The sequence below is a fragment of the Sus scrofa genome, chromosome 17 (genome assembly GCF_000003025.6).
Source record: "Sus scrofa isolate TJ Tabasco breed Duroc chromosome 17, Sscrofa11.1, whole genome shotgun sequence".
In the NCBI taxonomy this organism is placed as follows: domain Eukaryota; kingdom Metazoa; phylum Chordata; class Mammalia; order Artiodactyla; family Suidae; genus Sus; species Sus scrofa.
The window spans coordinates 12,737,224-12,757,508 of NC_010459.5; the positions used below are offsets into that span (position 1 = coordinate 12,737,224).

The 20,285-nt window shown below is 42.7% G+C and overlaps 1 protein-coding gene across 3 annotated transcripts in view; it reads left to right on the plus strand.

Annotated features, from left to right (window-relative positions):
• PSD3 (pleckstrin and Sec7 domain containing 3) overlaps positions 1-20,285 on the plus strand; it is a 621,434-nt gene that overhangs the window by 91,481 nt on the left and 509,668 nt on the right. The gene's annotated exons all lie outside the window — the stretch shown is intronic.

A 20,285-nucleotide genomic window follows, 5' to 3' on the forward strand; every position in this document is an offset into this window, starting at 1 on the left:
TAAGAACCCAACATAGTGTCTGTGAGAATGTGGGTTTGATCAGTGGTTTAAGGATCTGGTGTTGCTCTGGCTGTGGCATTGACTGACACCTGCAGCTCAGTTTGACCATTAACCATAAAAAGAAGAAAGAAAGAGAGGGAGGAAGAAAGAGAAAGAAAGACTGAAAGAAGGAAGGAAGAAGCAATTTGTGATTCATCTGGGAGAAGAATGGCTCCTACTTTGACTTTCTCACATTTCTTCTGCTGTGTATTATAAACAAAAATAGACTGTTAAGTACTGAAAATAATTTCTAGTGCTTCTAGTTAACTAATGAAATACACAGGCTTCAGGCTCAGAATCATGTCACCCCTTGGCTAAGCAGAATTCACAATCTGAATCCAAAACTGAAGAAACTGCAATGGAAAGGTGTTGCCCACAGATCTTTTTGCAAAGAAATTTGCAGAACCAGCTGTTTCCATTGCCTTCAATCCTGAACTTCTGTTTGTAGCAACGTAAACCACTCTGAGGAAAGCAAATGTAAACACTGTAAATAAGATTTTGGGTTTTTTTTTGTTTTTGTTTCTTAAAGTTTTTTTTCTATTATAATTGATTTACAATGTTCTGTCAAGTTCTGCTGTATGGCAAATATCCCACTCATATATGTGTGTGTGTATATATTCTTTTTCTCACATTATCCTCCATCATGTTCCATCACAAGTGACTAGATATAGTTCCCTGTGCTATACAGAAGAATCTCATGGCTTATCCACTCCAAATGCAATAGTTTGCATCTCCTAACCCCCAAACTTCAAGTCTATCCCACACCCCCTGACCCTTGGCAACCGCAAGTCTGTTCTCCAAGTCCTTGAGTTTGTTTCTTTTCTGTAGATAGTTTCACTTGTACTGTATATTAGATTCCACATATCCAGAAGTGATATATATGGTATTTCCTTTCTCTTTCTGACTTACTTTACTTAGTATGAAAGTCTCTTAGTTCCATCCATGTTGCTGCAAATGGCATTATTTTGTTCTTTTTATGGCTGAGTAGTATTCCATTGTGTATATATCTTTTTTAAATTTTATTTTATGATTTTTCCATTATAGTTGATTTACTATGTTCTGTCAATTTTTGCTCTACAGCACAGTGACCCAGTCATATATATATATATGAATCCAAAACTACATATATTCTTTTTCTCACATTATTCTCCATCATGTTCCATCACAAGTGACTAGATATAGTTCATAGTTCCCTGTGCTATAAGCAGTATCTCATTGCTTATCCACTCTAAATGCAATAGTTTGCATCTATTAACCCCAGACTCCCAGTCTGTTTCATTCCCTCCGCCTTCCCCTTGGCAACCACAAGTCCGTGAGTTTCTTTTCTGTATATACCACATCTTCTTGATCCATTTGTCTGTCAGTGGACATTTAGTTTGTTTACATGTCTTGGCTGTTGTGAATAGTGCTGCAATGCACATAGGGGTACATGTATAAATATAGAACTACCCCATGACCCAGCAATCCCACTTCTGGGCATATATCCAGACAAAACTTTCATTGTAGATAAATATTGAAATGGTTCAAAAGTAAAATTCAAGCATATTTAAGCAGTTAGCCTTCTTCCCCTCCGGAATCATGCAGTTTAGATTTTACAATCTTCTTTTACCATAACTGGCTGCATTTAGATTTTCACTACTATAAAATGAGAATAATATCTGGCATTTGTTATAGGCACTGTTTTCAGTGTATTACACATACTGATTTGTTTAATCCTCACAATTGTATAAGGAAGACACTATTTAATTCCTACCAGAAAGATGAAGAAACCAAGACCGGAAAAGTAAATTAACTCACCAAAGATCACACAGCTAAGGAGAAATGTATTAGAACTCAACCGTGTGTTATTAGTCATAATTCTCTAACCTACAAGATTTACCACACAAAAATAAGATGAAACCTCATTATCATAAATAGAAATCATGGTAGAAATGTAATCTATTAATATTCATAACTCCTTATTAGTGAAAATGACCTTTGTTAAAAGAAATCCTATTTTGTTTTTTATAGGATTATACGTTATATATAGTTACATGTAATTTGTCTCATGTTGTACCAAGATAGCTAAAATTTAAACTCATTTATTCGCTTATTCTACTCAAATATCAACTCTTCAGTGAGACTTTCCCTGATCACTTAAAATAGTAACAACCTCCCAGTCCTTAGCAATCTCAAACTTGTTTAATTATAAATTTACACATATAAATTCCTTATTTTAAATTTACTTGGTATTTGTGCTGTCTCTCCCCATCCTTAATAACATAAGCTCCACACAGGCAAGGCTTTCTTTTTTTCTGTTTTGTTTGCTGCTATATCACCAGTACCTAAGAACAATGTTTAGGTCTTAGTTAATTCTCAATAAATATTGATTATTTGAACAAATGACTGGTTTTCTACAATTTTTTATTCATTTCTGCTAAAGCAACACACACAGCAATTATGTACATAAACCGCGGAGCCAAAAATACTTGGGTTAGGATTACAGCTGCCATTTACTATTTGTAAAACATACAACTAATGATCAATCTATTGACTTTATTGGGAAAATTAAATAGGATACCATTTTCTTAAAGTGATATAAATGTGACACAAGGAATGCTGTTGTTATCTTTGTAACATTTTTATTATTTATCCATTTCTTAAATAAATACAGTACCAAGCAGGAGTTCCCATTGAGGTTCAGTGGAAACGAGTCCGACTAGTATCCATGAGGATGATGGTTTGATTCCTAGCCTCCCTCAGTGGGTTAAGGATCTGGCATTGCTGTGAGCTGTGGTGTAGGTCACAGATGTGGCTCAGATCTGGTGTTGTTGTAGCTGTGGTGTAGGCCAGCAGCTGCAGCTCTGATTCAACCCCTAGCCTGGGAACTTCCATATGCTGTAGGTTCGGCCCTTAAAAAAAAAAAAAAAGTAGCAAGCACTGCGCTGGTGCTGGGTGCTTAAGGAGTTTGAGTTAAAGAAGATATCTCTTCTGAGATGGGTCATAGCTTTTACCCCAGTACTGAACTCATGAGAAGGAACTCTTTAGGCCCCCACACCCACCCCTCAAGCACAAAGTGAGCTGAAGCAGAGTCGGGAGCTGGGAGCAGTAAATGAATGAGAAGTTCAGTGGTTCCCTGAGAGCAAAGGCTAAGATCTGTACTGCAGTTGGGGGCTCCAGCCTGAGGCCAGTACCAGGTAGGTGTGGGAAGCCTGTTTTTTGACATAAGCCAGGCATGGTCTTTACAGCAGACTGAAATAGACAGTGCCAGTTTCCATAGTGGCAAAACGGCCACAATTCTCTCTGAAGAAATTTGCATGATTTCCATGCACTCAAGCAAATCTGAGTTCAAAAAATCACCAAAAACACAAAGACATCATGCCACAGAAAAAGGAGATAAACAGATTGATAATCTCATAGATTTCGTATTTTAAAATTATCAGATATACAATATGTAATTCTTAAATATGAAGTATCTATAGAAATAAAGGAAGGGATTATAAATTTGATCAAGAAGCAAAATGATGAGTAGATTTACAGAAGAACCTAACAAAACTTCTTTTTCCTCTTTAGCTGATTTGCAATGCTGTGTTCGTCTCAGGTGTACAGTATAGATAGATAGATATAGATATATATGCTTTTTCAGATTCTTTTCCATTTATAGGTTATTACAAGATATTGAATATAGTTCCCTGTGCTATACAGTGTGTCCTTGTTGTTTATCTATTTTACATATAGTAGTGTTCATCTATTAATCCCAAACTCCTAATTTGTCCCTCCCCTCCTCTCCCTCTGCTAACCATAAGTTTGTTTTTAAGACTGCGAGTCTGCTTCTGTTTTGTAAATAAATTCATTTGCATCATTTTTTTAGATTCTACATATAAGTGATGTCATGTGGTGTTTGTCTTTCTGACTTTCACTTAGTATAAGAATCTCTAGGTCCATCCATGTTGCTGCAAATAGCATTATTTCATTCTTATCTATGGCTGAGTAATATTCCTTTGTACATATGTACCACATCTTCTTTATCTATTCATCTGTCAATGGACACTTAGGTTGTTTCCATGCCTGGGCTATTGTGAACAGTGCTGCTATGAACATTGGGGTGCATGTATCCTTTTGAATTAGAGTTTTCATCTTTTTCAGATAGATGCCCAGGAATGGAATTGCTGGATCATACAGTAGTTCTATTTTTAGGGGTTTGTGTGTGTGTGTGTGTGTGTGTGTGTGTGTGGCTTTTGGACTTTTTTATTATTACTCAAAGAATATTATTACATTTATAGTTGTACATCAATCATCACAACCAAATTTTATAGTATGTCCATCCCAAACCCTCAGTGCATCCCCCAACCCACCAACTTGTCTCATTTGGAAACCATTAGATTTTCTTTTTTTTTTTTTTTTTTTTTTTTTTTTTTTTGTCTTTTTGTCTTTTTGTCTTTTTGCCATTTCTTGGGCCATTCCCGTGGCATATGGAGTTTCCCAGGCTAGGGGTCGAATCGGAGCTGTAGCTGCCAGCCTATGCCAGAGCCACAGCAACACCAGATCCGAGCCGTGTCTGCGACCTACACCACAGCTCACGGCAACGCCAGATCATTAACCTACTGAGCAAGGGCAGGGATCGAACCTGCAACCTCATGGTTCCTAGTCGGATTCGTTAACCTCTGCACTACGACGGGAACTCCAGAAAACCATTAGATTTTCAAAGTCTGAGTCAATATCTGTTCTGCAAAGAAGTTCATTGTGTCCTTTTTTTAAAATTCCACATGTAAGTGATAGTATTTGATGTTGGTGTCTCATTGTCTGACTGACTTGACTTAGTGTGATAATCTATTTTTAGTTTTTAAAGAAACCTCCATACTGTTTTCCACAGTGGCTGCATCAATTTCCTTTCCCACTCACAGTGTAGGAGGGTTCTCTTTTCTCTACACTCTCTCCAGCATTTATTTGTAGCTTTTTTGATGATGGCCTTTCTAACTGGTGTGAGTTAATACTTCACTGTCGTTTTGATTTATAACAAAACTTTTTAAAGTGGAAAGTATAATTGTTGAAATTAAAAACTTATTGGGTAGTTTAAACAGTAGCTGAAGAGAGAACATATGATTCTAAACGCATAAAATATGGGGAAGAGGAGTTCCCCTTGTGGCCCCGGTGGAAACGAATCTGACTAGGATCCATGAGGATGCAGGTTCAATCCCTAGTCTTGCTCAGTGGATTAAGGATCTGGCGTTGCTGTGAGCTGCGGTGTAGGCTGGCAGCTGTAACTCTGATTTGACCCCTAACTTGGGAACTTCCATATCCTGCAGGTGAAGCCCTAAAAAGCAATAAATAAATAAATAAATAACTTTAATTACATATGGGAAAGAGCTAATCAGATGGGAAGAACAGGAGGAGAAGGTTACCAAACCGAATGTAGAAACAGAATCCCAGAGGGACCAAATGGAAAGAGGTGATGACTGAGAAGAAAAGGGGTTTCTGATGAGAGAAAACTTACCAAACAGGATAAATAAAAATAAAATTACTTGGATACACCATGACGAACTACAAAATATCTAAGCAATGAGAAGACTGGATAGGCAGCCAAGGGGAAGGTGCAGATCCCTCCCAGAGGAAGGATACCTAAATGACTGGCCCGCTTCTCAACACACGAAAGAGCCACAGACTGTGGGTAATAGCACCAGTAGGTGAATGAAAATGCAAAAAAAAAAAAAAATTTTACAAGTGAGAATGAAATAACCACCTTTTGAGATAATCAAAGGCTGAGAGTTCCCAGGAGCAGACATTACAAAAAAAACTTCTAATGAATATACTTCAATAACAAGGAATATGGGAGTTCCCATCATGGTTCAGCGATAACAAACTCAACTAGTATCCATTGGGGACACATGTTAGATCCCTGGACTCACTCTGCGGGTTAAAGGATTGGCATTGCTCTGAGCGGTGGTGTAGGTTGCAGATGTGACTCGGATCTGGTGTTGCTGTGGCTGTGGTGTAGGCCAGCCACGGCAGCTTTGATGCGACCCCTGGCCTGGGAACTTCTATATGCCAAGGTTGTGGCCCTAAAAAGACAGAAAAAAAAGAACAAGGAAAGTGATTCCAGGGGAAGGTCTGAGATAAAAGAAAGAATGGCAAGAAAATACATTAGAAAAAAAGGCAGTTTATAAATAAAACAATGTCTAATTGTGGAAAAAAGCATTCCGAGATTATTGTATTTGGGGGAAAAGATTAATATATTGATTGCCATTAGGCTTTGTTTGCTCAAGAAAGATCATTGAAAAAAAAAAACTAGTAATAGAATGTTTAGCTTCCAAACCAGAAGAAAAAAAAAAAAGAAAGGCCGGGGGTGGGGGCGGGGAAAGAAGCATAGAAAAAGTAAGACAAACAAAAATAATAATGTAAGAGAGTAAGACATCTTGATATATCAATAATCACAATGAATATAAATGTTATCATCTTACAAATTAAAAACAGAGTAAACCGCGGACTTCTGGTCATGGCTCAGAGGTTTGATCCCTGGCCTTGCTCAGTGGGTTAAGGATCCAGTGTTGCCGAGAGCTGTGGTGTAGGTCGCAGATGCAGCTCGGATCCTGTGTTGCTGTGGCTGTGGTGTAGGCTGGCAGCTGCAGCTCCGATTTGACCCCTGACCTGGGAACTTTCACATGCCAAGGGGGTGACCCTAAAAAGCCAAAAATAAAAACAGAGTAAACCAAAGAGAGAAGAAGGAAAAAAAATTCCAGCTCTATACTATTTATGAGACTTACCTAAAACATAAAAACACCAAAAGTTGCAGTCGAAGATAGAAAGCAGATAAACACTCATCTAAAGCAATATACTTAATAACTTTTTGAATAAAGAAAACAAAAAACTGCCCCATATCATAACTGCATTTATTTTCTTTTTTTAAATCCCTCTGTCTTTTGTCCCAAAAAGCCATATTTTATATTACTGTATTTGTGATACACATTTAATTTGAATTCTGCTTTTTCCTTTTTAAAATTATAATATGTTAATTTCCAAGTTTCTAGGTAGTTTGTGTGCTGCAATTTTATAATAGCTACTTTGAACTTTTTATAACACAATTAGGTTTCTGCACGTCTCTTCTAGTAGTGAATTTTTGCAAGTGTGTTACCCACTGAGAGAAGTAAAAATTCATTTTCTTTGTTGCTTAAAGTTCAGAATCCACTTGTCACGGGCATATGTCTCAATTTAGGATTGAGGGGCTACCACGTTCCTCTTACCCGTGCCACTCAAATTTATGGATTTCATCCCTGATGTTACGAGGCTCCCCCCTCAAGGCTGAAGCATTGCCCTCTTTAGGACATCCTTGCATAGCACTGCCCATCCTGCTGATCATCTTATCTGACTCTTTCTGTTCTCTTTTGTTGCTTTTGTCTTTTTAGGGCCACACCTGCGGCATGTGGAAGTTCCCAGGCTAGGGGCTGAATTGGAGCTGCAGCTGCCGAACGAAGTCATAGGCACAGCAACACCAGATCTGAGCTGCATCTGCAACCTACCCTGCAGCTCATGGCAACACTGGATCCTTAACCCACTGCATGAGGCCAGGGATCAAATCCACATCCTCATGGATGCTAGTTGGATTCCTAAACCCCTGAGCCACGATGGGAATTCCCCGGTTCTTTTTGCAGAGGGTAGAAGGCTGTTTAACTGGTTGGGAGCTAGAGTGGGGACAGAGCGCCTTAGGACAAAGTGTCAAGATGGAGTTCGAGACTGAAGTAGAGGGGCCCAGGCACCAACATGAGACAACAGCCACCCCCATAGTGCGTGTCATCTGTGAGGGACTTCCTGTGCGCCAAGCACTGTTCAATCATCAGACAGACAGCAGTGCTTAGTTCTAGTCCACGAAAGCCATGTATACACCCCGACTTGAGTCTGCTTTCTCCTCCTCCCTTTGTTTCCAAAGAAACAAGAGCCAAGTGACGGGGCATTTGGGACTCTTGCCTGTTTGCAGAAGCTGTAAAATTGGCATCAATACTTCCATTCATCTGCCTCTCTTCTGGGTCAAGAGGGCACAATGACAGTATGGATTATGAAACAAAGGGGTGTTAACTTTGGGGGCAGGAAGCCAAAACAAAATCCAAATAAACAATCCATAGAGGTCAATGCTAATGAGCAGAGAATCAGCTTGTAACTAAGACTCTCCCAGGCTTTGAGGAACTTAATAAAATTGGATTATGTTTCAATGACTGGCATCACAGCAAAGCTAAATAATAATAACACGGTTAGTGCAGCACATACAAATTACTTGTGTATGTAATTACGAATTTATGCAAAATAATGGGCCAGCTGAACTCTCTCATCTCTGACTGCAAGTCTTTGTTTTCCTCCTGGGAATTGGAAAAAAGTCAGTGTGTCAGCAGTTCATCTATGTCTGCCTGTTAGTTCACCATGCAGAAATTAAATGAGGTGCATAATGTGAATTTAGATGTCAACATTCTGTTGCACACTAGAAAGATGCATTAAAATGTTTAGTTTGCATTACATTTCAACAAATTGTGTCATTCTGAGTTGTTAATTTTGGGTTATGGAACACTGAAGATTTGCATAAATCTAAATTCTACTAAGAACCCTGTGCTAATACTTTCCTCATATTATCTTTCCGAAGAACAAGCTTGGTCTGTTCAATTCAATCTTTAATATCTTCATTCTATACTTTGGAAAGCAATCTTCTCTTCAATCGAAGTATTCTGCCATGAAATTAATCTTGTGAACTGGTCTTAATAGTTTTATTTGGCAGGCTAATCATTTGACACCAATGTTATCATGATGTATTAAGACCAAAGCAGAGCAAAGCAAAACAAAACAAAACAGCAAAAGGTTCATGTGCCAGTCATTCATTTGGTCTCTGCTGGAATCAGTCGTGAGCCCTGATTCAGGGCCTCCTGACAAAGGGCACAGATTTGGGCAGAGCCTGGTCAGCCTGGAGCCTGGAGCTCAGCCATGGACTGAACACGTCTAAGTGGGCTGTGCTGGGTTCGACCAGTGCCAATGCCCACCTCCAGCTCCCAGTTTAACTGCTCATGTCTCTCTCCTAGAGATCTTCCAGTATCATCATGGGCTGCACCCCGCTGATACCCCACTTTCTACCGTCCATCAACAGCCTCACAAATGTCTCCCCTCTTGCTTAGGTTCAATCTCAGCCTCCACCATTCTAAGCATGGTTTACAGATGCTCTACATCCCTTCTTCTGTCATAACTTCACACATGCGTTATAGGCAGTATCCCCATAAGGGGTGGATTAAATTAGAATGGAACTGGGGGAATTCTCGTATGGCTCAGCGGGTTAAGAACCCCACTGGCATCCATGAAGATGCAAGTTTGAGCCCTGGCCTTGCTCAGTGGGTTAAGGATCCAGCATTGTGGCAAGCTGCAGCACAGATCTCAGATGTGGCTCTGATCTGGTGTTGCTGTGGCTGTGGTGTAGGCCAGCAGCTGCAGCTCCGATTAGTTCCCTAGCCCAGGAACGTCCATATGTGACCCTAAAAAGAAAAAGAAAGAAAGAAAGAAGGGAATTGGAGGCCAAACTGCTGAGAGGAGAATATCATGTAGCAGATAAAAAATAATAAATAATAAATATATACACATATATTCTTTGAAAAGGTAAGTGGACTGTGAAATGCGGGTTGAATACGTTACATACAGTAATTAATTATATTTTTCATTAAGAATTAACAATATTTGTGGCTCAGAGGTAACAAACCTGACTAGTATCCAGGAGGACACAGGTTCGATCCCTGGCCTCACTCAGTGAGTCAAGGATCTGGAGTTGCCATGAGCTGTGGTATAGGTCGAAGATGTGGCTTAGATCCTGCATCACTGCAGCTGTGGCATAGGCTGGCAGGAGTAGCTCTGATTTGACCCCTAGCCTGGGAACGTCCATATGCCACAGGTGAGGCCCTAAAAAACCAAAAAAAAAAAAAAGAAGGGAAAAAGAAAGAGTAGAATGAACAATATTTGGGGGTTCTCTTGTGGTACAGTGGATAAAGATCCAGTGTTGTCTCTGCAGTGGTGCTGATTGCTGCTGTTGTAGCTGGGGTTCAATCCCTGGCCTGGGAACTTCTACATGTCACGGGCATGGCCAAAAATAAAAATAAAAGTAAAAACACAAACAAAAGAAAAGAATTAACAGTATTTGACTTGATCAAATAGTGTTCAGTCTTGGATTTGTCATGTTCAAATGATCCGTTTTTGAATGACTGTTCTAAATTATCTCTGAATATATTTATGCCCACAAGCTGTAAAAAACATTTATAGTTTGTGGTTTGGGGGCTAATGGGGCCTGAAAGTCTTTCCACAGTAATTGGAAAAAGCCTCCCATAGTCAGCCGGCTATTTTTAAACACAAGCAACCTCTCACTCCTTCCAAATCAGATTGCTTTAAACTTGAAGAACAAGGGCTTTTATTCAGGACATGTGTGTGCCAGCTCTAAGGCCTTCCTTCAGAGTATCTGGATGGAAATAGTGCCTGGAAAAAGTGATTACAGTAGCTCTGAGTTTTGAAAACTTCAAAAATAGTCCTACAGATTTTTAAAGATGTGTTTAAAAACAAATATACAGAAACAAATTCTACCCAAAGTACCTGGAAAAAGGAAGAAGCCAGAAACAGCTTTATTCTAAATTCCAAGAGAACTGAGGAGGGGAGAAAAAGATGTGGAACTGAATCAATGGCAAGAGGCTGCCGCTGGTAAAGGGCTTTCCATGGCTTTTTTTTTTTTTTTTTTTTTTTTTGCTTTTTTTCTCTTTTTTTTTTCTTTTTTGGCCATACCAAGGCATATGGAGTTCTGTGGCCAGGAATCAGATCTGAGCCGCAGTTGCAAACTACACCGCAGCTGTGGCAACACTGGATCCTTTAACCCACGGAATCAAACCTGCGTCCTTGGAGCTGCAGAGACACCACCAATCCCATTATGCTACAGGGGGAACTCCTAAGTGGGTATTTTATTCATGTGTTGTCTCCAAACACAAAAATGTTAAATGAAGCCAATACCCCAAGCGTTTGTTTCCACATGATGAGGCTGAGGGCAAAGTGCTGAGCTTAGAGCCTGCCTCCTGCTGCAGGAAAGGTGCCCTCCTGTGCCCACCTCATGGGCGCTGCAGGCCTGGGTCCTCTCTCTTCTCACCTCCCGGCCATCCTTACCATGGCGCCGACCAGAGAAAATGCTGGAAAAAGGACAAAAGTGATAGAGCTCCTGTGAAAGGCAGCTGAATAAATTAGCTTTTGTTTTAACTTTAGGACAGAAAACAGAATATTAATCCCTGGTAGTTCTAGGACTAGAGTGATTTATTTGAAGAAAAAAAAATCTGCAGTGAGAAGGAAGGGAAAAAAATAGCTCTAGTAAAAGAAACTTGACAGATTTCTGCCACGTGTTTGTTTTTTTTTTTTTGTTTTCTGTTTTGGTTTTTCTTTTGTTTTTTTAGGGCTGTATGTGCAGCATATGGAAGTTCCCGGCTAGGGGTTCAAATCGTAGCTGCAGCTGCAGGCCTACACCACAGCCACAGCATCTGCAATCCATGCCACAGCTCACAGCAATGCCAAATCCTTAACCCACTGAGCAGGACCAGGGATTGAACCTGTGTCCTCAGGGATACTAGTCGGCTTCATTACCGCTGAGCCACAATGGTAACTCCCCACCAGATATTCATGACTCGTAAGTAAGTAAGGAAAGGCCCTCACCTGCCAGACCCCTGCCTCTTACTAACTCTGCCACCTGGAGCAGGTGGCCTCCTCTGACAGTTCTCTTCTCAGTCTGACATACTGGCACCCACCCTGAGAAGGAGGAACTGCATCTCTGAACTCATTAAGACAGTCTGAGATACGGATGTATTAGAGGGTATCGGAGCACCAGCTCCCAGCCAAACCTCATCCTTTCTGTGCACTAAGCCCATCCCCTGGGGAAGAAGCTGGACCCCTGTGAAGAGAAGGCCTGGAGGGGTCTTGGTGAGCAGAGAGAGGATCAAGAAAAGCTAGCAAAGCATGATAATGTTTACAAGCACAGACATGCAGTGAGCCTGACGACAGCTTCTGCAGTGGCAGCAAAGTGTGGGCTAGAAAATGGAAACCCTGGAGCACGGTCGTTGGAGAGAAGGAGATGTTGGAGAGAGGGAGGCATTGGAGAAGCAGGATCAGAACAAGGTCCTTTGGTCAAATGTGACCTGTCCTTTTTGAAGCTTCATGGAGCACATTTGCCGAATAATGCCTCTGACAAGTCCTGCAGCAAAGAAAACAGGATTTACTCTTTAATCCTAAACTTGCTGGACTGTAGAAACTTGAAAAATATATTTGTGAAGGTTTCACTGTACATAACAACAAAATCATTGCTGGGAGTTCCTGTTGGGGCTCAACAGAAACAAACCAGACTAGCATCCATGAGGATGCGGGTTCGATTCCTGGCCTTGCTCAGTGGGTTAAAGGATCTGGTGTTGCCATGTGCTGTTGTGTGGGTCACAGACTCAGCTCTGATCTGGCATGGCTGTGGCTGTGGTGTAGGCTGGCAGCTGCAGTTCTGATTGAACCCTTAGCCTGGGAAATTCCATGTGCCGCAGGTGCGACTCTTAAAAGAAAAAAAAAGGAAAGAAAGAAAGAAAAAGCATTGCTCTAGGGAATAAAATCCAAGCTCCCTAACACAGCATATACCTCCCTGCAGGACCCAGCTCCTGCCTCTGCCTGCCTGGAACCTGCTGCTTGGCACCAGGGAGCCCCACCACCTGCGGCTCATCCCTGCCCCGCCCCCAGCGTCTGCAGGCCCTAGCCTGCCTTGCACAGCCCAGGCCTCCTGGGTTCTTCGTGTGAGTGTGTGTGTGTGTGTGTGTGTGTGTGTGTGTGTTATTCATTGAAAATGCAAATGCTCCCCCTCCTCTTTCACTGGCTAATTGCTATTCACCTTTGAGATGCGTGTTAGAATCACAGAGGAGGACGCCTCTGTCCATGTTGTTTTGTAACCTTGAACGGAGCCATCTCTTCATCTGTACACAGCAGTATCCATCCTGCAGATTTCTTCCTTACTGAGCATCACATTTAGTCCTTGTTTCTCCCTGCAAGGGAGACGTTATTATCATCACCATGTTACTGATGAGAAAACAAGCATCAGAAAGGCCAGTGACTCACCCAAGGTCACCGTCAAAAATGGCAGGGACAGGGCCTTCCACCCCAGGGGTCGGGGCTCATCTCGTCCCTTCTCTGACACAGTCCTGCCAAGCACCACGCCTGCCTCTGCTGGGCCTCTGGTGACAGGAGAACTGAGTCTCTGTGGAAGGAAACTCATTTGTACCCAGTGTGAGCGTCTCTTCTCACAGCTGCTGCTGTTCCCAATTTTCTGCTTGGCTGGATTTTTTAAAAGAGTGTTAACTGGTTTTTTCCTTTCGCTAAATGCAAAACAAACCCAAAGCGCAGTCACGTGAGTGTACGCAGGTGAGCATGTTTCTTTTAGAAGCAAATATTTGTAATAACAAAAAGCTGGGAAGGATGAAACGTCGTTAAAAAAATTTTTTTATGTTATTTAATTTTTCCTTTTTAGGGCCACACCTGCAGCACACGCAAGTTCCCAGGCTAGGGGTCAAATCAGTGCTGCAGCTGCCAGCCTATGCCACATGCATGGCAACACCAGGTCCAAGCCACATCTGTGACCTATGCTCCAGCTTGTGGTAACACTGGATCCTTAATCTACTGAGCGAGGCCAGGATCGAACCTGCATCCTCGCAGACACTATGTCGGGTTCTTAATCTGCTGATCCACAACAGGAACTCCTACCCTATTTTATTTTTATTTATTTTTTATTTTTTTATTTTTTGTCTTTTGCCTTTTCTAGGGCCGCTCCTGAGGCATATGGAGCGAGGGGTCTAATCGGAGCTGTAGCAGCCAGCCTACGCTAGAGCCACAGCAACTCGGGATCCAAGCCGCGTCTGCAACCTACACCACAGCTCACGGCAATGCCGGATCCCCAACCCACTGAGCAAGGGCAGGGATCGAACCCGCAACCTCATGGTTCCTAGTCGTCGACCACTGCGCCACAACGGGAACTCCATCCTACCCTATTTTAAAAGTAGAAAGTGACTAAAGGAAAAATCTCCAACTACAGTTAGTAACACTGAGCCCATGAAACCTTCCTCTTTAGCTGCCCCATGTCCCTGGCTTATGTGAGCTCACTGGGGCAGTGAGTAAGGCTTGTTCCCCACTTACTGCCTGCACCTCCCACTCCAGCTCCAGGAGCTGCTGAACTTGGACCCTCCTGAGGAAGCAGCCTAAGCAAACCACTTGCATGGAGACACGAGGATGTGGTGGGTTTTCTCCTCCCAGAACAATTAGTGTTTTAAAGGAGAATTCACCCAATCTCCCGAGGTGATGATTAACCCAGAGAAATGAATCAGTGAGGTTGATCTTTCAGGTCTGTGTCACTCTGGTAAGCCATACATGTCAAGCCAGTTGGCCCTTCCAAGGTCCTTCATATGCAGAAACTGTTTCCTCTTCCTACAAGGCCACTCTGACTACCAGTGGGGATAAATGAGGCTAAGTTATAAAAGAGGTTTTGATGCAAATGTGGGTTAAATGGAATAAACTGTCATTTTCCACTATTTAAGCAGCTGCACAGACCTAATGAAAAGCATTCTGTTTTCAAACAGTTGCACTTTTAAGTGTTTTCTTTCTGCTCTCTATCCCTCACTCTTCTTGTACTTGATGTGGCCTTTCAAGATAAATAAGGCTTTTTTCTGCTATTGCCAAGGTTTCCTTCTGAAAGGCAGAGAGCATGTCTGAGAAGCAAATCCACGCACACCAAGGATTTGTGTTGGTGGTTGCTGATTTGTGCCTAGTCTGCCAGGCAAAGGTGAGCCAGACCCGCCTGCCCTTGTCATCTCTACCTGCCCGCTTGGCATGGCTACGTGCCCACCACACCACTTGGCCCTCGACGCTGGCTCTTATCTGTTTTATACCCAGTAGTGTGTATCTCTTAATCCCATACTCCCATGGTGCCTCTCTCCCCACTGGTAACCACTAGTTTGTTCTCTATGTCTGTGTCTCTTTCTGTTTTGTTGTATACATTTGTTTGCTGTATTTTTTAGATTCCATATATAAGTGATAACATACAGTAATTGTCTTTCTCAGACTTATTTCACTTAGCATAATAGCCTCTAGCTTCATCCATCCTGTTGCAAATGGCAAAATTTCAAAATTTCACTTTTTATAACTGATCAATACTCCAGTCTCCCTCTCTCTCTCTCTATATATATATATACATATATATGTATATATAAAAGCTGTGAGATATATATATATATATATATATACACACACACACACACATATATACGTACATACATGCATTCCTCAGTTGATGGACACTTAGGTTGCTGCCATATCTTGGTCATTGCAAATAATGCTGCTATGAACATTGGGGTGCATGTGTCTTTTCAAATTAGTGTTTTCTTTGTCCTTGGATATATGCCCAGGAGTGGAATGGCTAGATCATATACTAGTTCTATTTTTAACTTTTTGAGGAACCTCCATACTATTTTGCGTAGTGGCGCTACATCAATTTACATTCCCACCAACTGTGCACAAGGATTCCCTTTTCTCCACATCTCACCAACATTTGTTATTTGTAGATTTTTTTATGATAACTATTCTGACAGGTGTGAGGTGATATCTCATTGTAGTTTTGCTTTGCGTTTCCTGATGTTTAGGGATGTTGAGCATTCTTTTCACCTGCCTCTTGGTCATCCATGTATCTTCCCAGAAAAGTGTGTATTCAGGTCTACTGTGATGCTTCTTACCTGTGGTTCACACTCATATAAATCTACTTATCAAACAGTCACCCGGCCACGCCCTAAGTGTTCTCTTCCAAACACACTTTCTCATTTTTTGTAATATGATAATTTTTCAAATCTTCAAGTTCTAGTTCCTCGTAGCTCCACAGAAAGAGCAGAAAGAGTGTGAATGTGGGACAAAGATTCTGTTTCACATTGGTCACTGGTTCAGGACTTCTGGATCATTCTATCCTTTCAGGAATTAAGGAATAGAGCAAAAGATCAAGCTCCCCAGGGTAGACTGAGGGTCACTGTGTTTTCCCTTCAAAGCCCTCGAGCAGTTACCGGCGCATGACGCTACCGCTGGGTGAAAAGAGGATGCTCTTCCAGGTGCAATTATACCAATTGCCCTTGTTAAGACCCGATGAGGAGCTCCTGTTGTGGTTCAGGCGTTAAGAACTCAACTAGGAGTTCCCGTCGTGGCGCAGTGGTTAACGAATCCGACTAGGAACCATAAGGTTGCGGGTTCGGTCCCTGCCCTTGCTCAGTGGGTTAACGATCCGGCGTTGCCGTGAGCTGTGGTGTAGGCTGCAGACGCGGCTCGGATCCCGCGTTGCTGTGGCTCTGGCGTAGGCCGGTGGCTATGGCTCCGATTCGACCCCTAGCCTGGGAACCTCCATATGCCACAAGAGCGGCCCAAGAAATAGCAAAAAAAAGACAAAAAACAGAAAAAAAAACCCAAAAAACAAAACTCAACTAATATCCATGAGGATGTGAGTTCGAACCCTGGTCTCACTCAGTGGGATGAGGATCCGGCATTGCTGTGAGCTGTAGGCTGGCAACTATAGCTCTGACTCGATCTCTACCCTAGGAACTTCCATGTGTCTTGGGTGCTGCCCTAAAAAGACAAAAAAACAAACAAACAAAAAAACCAAACAAACAAAAAAAAACAACCACCTGATGGGGAGTTCCCACTGTGGCTCTTGGGTTAATGATCTGTCTTGTCTCTGTGGTTTGATCCCCAGCCTGGCTCAGTGGATTGAGGATCCATTATTGCCACAGCTGTGGTGTGGGTCACAGACACAGCTCAGGTTCAATCCCTGGCCTTGGAACTTCCATATGCTGCAGGTGCGGCCAAAAACAGGAAAAAAAAGAGAAAGAAAGAAAGAAAGAAAGAAAGAAAGAAAGAAAGAAAGAAAGAAAGAAAGAAAGAAAGAAAGAAAGAAAGAAAGAAAGAAAGAAAGAAAGAAAGAAAGAAAGAAAGAAGAAAGAAAGAAAGGAAGGAAGGAAGGAAGGAAGGAAGGAAGGAAGGAAGGAAGAAAAGAAAAGAACAGATGAAGCCCCCTTCACTTCCATTTAAACAGTGCCTTACAAGTACATTGGACAGATAGCTTGTAAACTCACTGCTGAATTAGTCATATTTTGATTCAGTTTCAATACACTTTGTAGTCTGGGAAATGCGAAAAACTTACCAGTATGTAGTTCTGATCTGAGTTTGCAATGGAGTCTGATGTTTCATTTATGGGAGAAGAGTTGCAACATTCACATGTTTCAAGTGGCTTTTGAGACTGTGCTAGGAGTTAGAAAAAATTTTTTCTAAAGCCCTTTGAAAATTTTCTTCTTTCTTTCTGTTCCTTGCCCATTCTTTCTTACCTCCACCATTGACATTGGAATTGTATTGGCGGAAAGTGTTAGAAGGGGGAGGATTACTGACGGCCAGAGTATCTAGTGAGGAGGTCAGAGAGATGAAGGGTCCAGCTGGGACCCCCAGGAGGTGGCAGGTGGAGAGGACACGGAATGGGAGGGCTCAGTGTGGGTCCAGGGGGAGCCTTTGCCCAGTGGTCCTGGGGAGCACGTCCTGTCTGAGGGAAGCAGTGGGAGAAAAATTTGGAAAAGCCGGGACAGTGCAGGCAAACTGCTGGCCGTGGGATCGACTTGCTGTTGGAAACACTGGTGACTGCAGGTCATAGGCGTGCAGACCCCGGGGCTTGGGAGATGAATGCAGAGCATTGGTAAAAGCGGCTGGCCTGGAAGGGGTGGGCACTGTGAGGACCCAGTGGAGTGGCTGGGAGTGTGGACGGGGTGGATCCAGGAGGTGCCTGGTGCCCTCAGGGCCCTGTTTGGGGTTAGGACAGGAGGACTCCAGGGTTAGCTTTGCTTCTGGTCAGCAATAGTGGACAAGTGACTCTGTCCCTGGGCCTCAGCCTCTGCATCCTGAGGCCTCCCAAGACTAAACGAGGGAGCAGACGGGAGGTGCTGGGCATGCCGTGTAAAACTGCACCAGCACCAAGTTCAACAGGAACTTAGGGAATGTGACCCACAAGTAATTCCACTCAGCCGTCAAGCTCTCCCGAGGGCTGCTTCCAGGAAACTCACGGCACTGTCAGGTGTGCCACCTCTACCTGCCGAGCACCTCGCAGTGGACAGGGCCTCAGAATCCGTGAACCAGAGTGCGGCCAGCAGGGCAGCCCAGAACAGAGCATTTTAGTTCCTCCTGCCGCTGTTCTGATCTGTTTGAGAACTTTCTCCACGCGCTTCTAAAGTAGTTGGCTTGTGTAATCAGATGCCAGGGAGACACACAGCAACTTAAAATACAGAGAGTCACTCCCAACCCACCCATGCGTGTCTAGGGTCAGGTGGCAGGCAGTAGAGGAAAGAGAAACAGGACGGAAATGAAAGACTCTTTCTAATCCGAAGGTTTCCCAAGCATTGCCATCTGGTTCTTCCATCGTCACAAGGGGACCATCTGACACTATGTCATCTCCTGAAGAATGAGCTGGGCCTGCTTTGGGAGGAGAGGAAAAGCAGTCACGGGGGTTGGGGGTTGCATGGGTGCCTGCAACTTGGGGAGGATGTAAGGAAAGTTTTCTTTTTTTTTTTTTAAAGCTTCCCAAATCTCAAATCTTTGTCTGTGAAATGGAAGATGATGTTGTCCTCTAAATATGTGCGTTGGGCGGTAGTGTGAAATGAGCACAAACTTTGCAGCCTAAAGGCCTGGGGCTGCGTCCATCTCATAGCTATGTTGTGACCAGAAAGTAGTTTAAACTTCTGCAGATTTGGTGTGTGTCTACGTCTTTGAGAAAGAACCTAAGAGTTACTTCATTCAGAGGGGGAGAAGTCACACACATAAAGTGCCCTTGACCATGACAGGCATCTAGGTGACATTCCGTCAATGGTAAGCTCTCATGTCACCACCATCAAGCTCACCATTAGACAGATCTTCTTATGACAATGGGGTACTCCAAACTACAACTGTGAAGGTGCATTTCTAACCAGCCTGCAGAATGCCCTGGAAAGTCCTCAAGCCTGATTGGTGTGGCCTGAGAAGGAAGGTTGGGTGCTGATCCTTCCACAGCCACAGCAATGCCAAATCCGAGACATGTTCTTCAGCCTACACCTCAGCTCATGGCAATGCCAGATCCTTAACCCAATGAGCAAGGCCAAGGATTGAACCCGCGTCCTCATGGACACTAGTTGGGTTTGTTACCCCTGAGCCGCAATAGGAACTCCCCCAAAGGATTTTTAAAAACAAACAAAAAAATCATCCCACCTGATTTGTCACCTGGATATATTTTCTTATTTCACTTTTCTCTCTTACTTTCACTTTTTCATCTTTACCCCTTTATTTTATTCATCTATTGTGTGTATTTGTATGTGTGCATATTTTGCTGTGGGACTGTGGGACTGTGTGACTATCCCCCAGGAATTTCTGAATAACCACAGGATTTAAAGTGGAAACTCATTAAAACTCTAAACTTGTTTACAACTGTGTGTTATCTATGCAAGAAAGGTAGACTGAAAGTGCACTTTTGTTACCGAACCAAACTTCACTCACCCTGGCAAAGTCAAATCAATCTACTGACACTCAGTTGTGGTGAAGCAAAGTGCTTGTTTAGTTAAAAGCACCAACACAAGGGGGACATGTGCCCAAGCATTAAAGCCCTGAACTCCTGAAAGGGGTGCAAGCAAAGCATTTTCATTGTTAGCTTTTTAGGGCAGCACTCAAGGCATATGCAGGTTCCCGGGCTAGGGGTCCAATTGAAGCTGTGGCTGCTGGCCTACACCACAGCTCACAGCAATGCTAGATCCTTAACCCACTGAGCAAGGCCAGGGATAGAACCTGGGTCCTCATGGATGCCAGTCAGACTCCTTACCCACTACAAGAACTCCAGAGAAAAGTATTTTTAAAGGCCAGATGAGGGAGGGGCATCCCAGTACATGTGATCGGCTTGTGCACAATTCTGATTGGTTGATGGTGAGGAGAAAGGGTGGGGTTACATGGGTCCTTAGGTTCTGATAGGTTCAGGGCTGCAGTGCTCATGGTCATCAAGTAGGTAATTTCTGCCACTTGGTGGTGGTTTTAGTATCTGAAAAACTCAGGAAATAAGCCTCAGATATTATTGGTTTTTTAAGATTTTTATTATTTTTTATTATAGTTGACTTACAATATTCTGTTAATTTCTGCTGTACATTAAAGGGACCCAGTCTCATACACACACACACACACACACA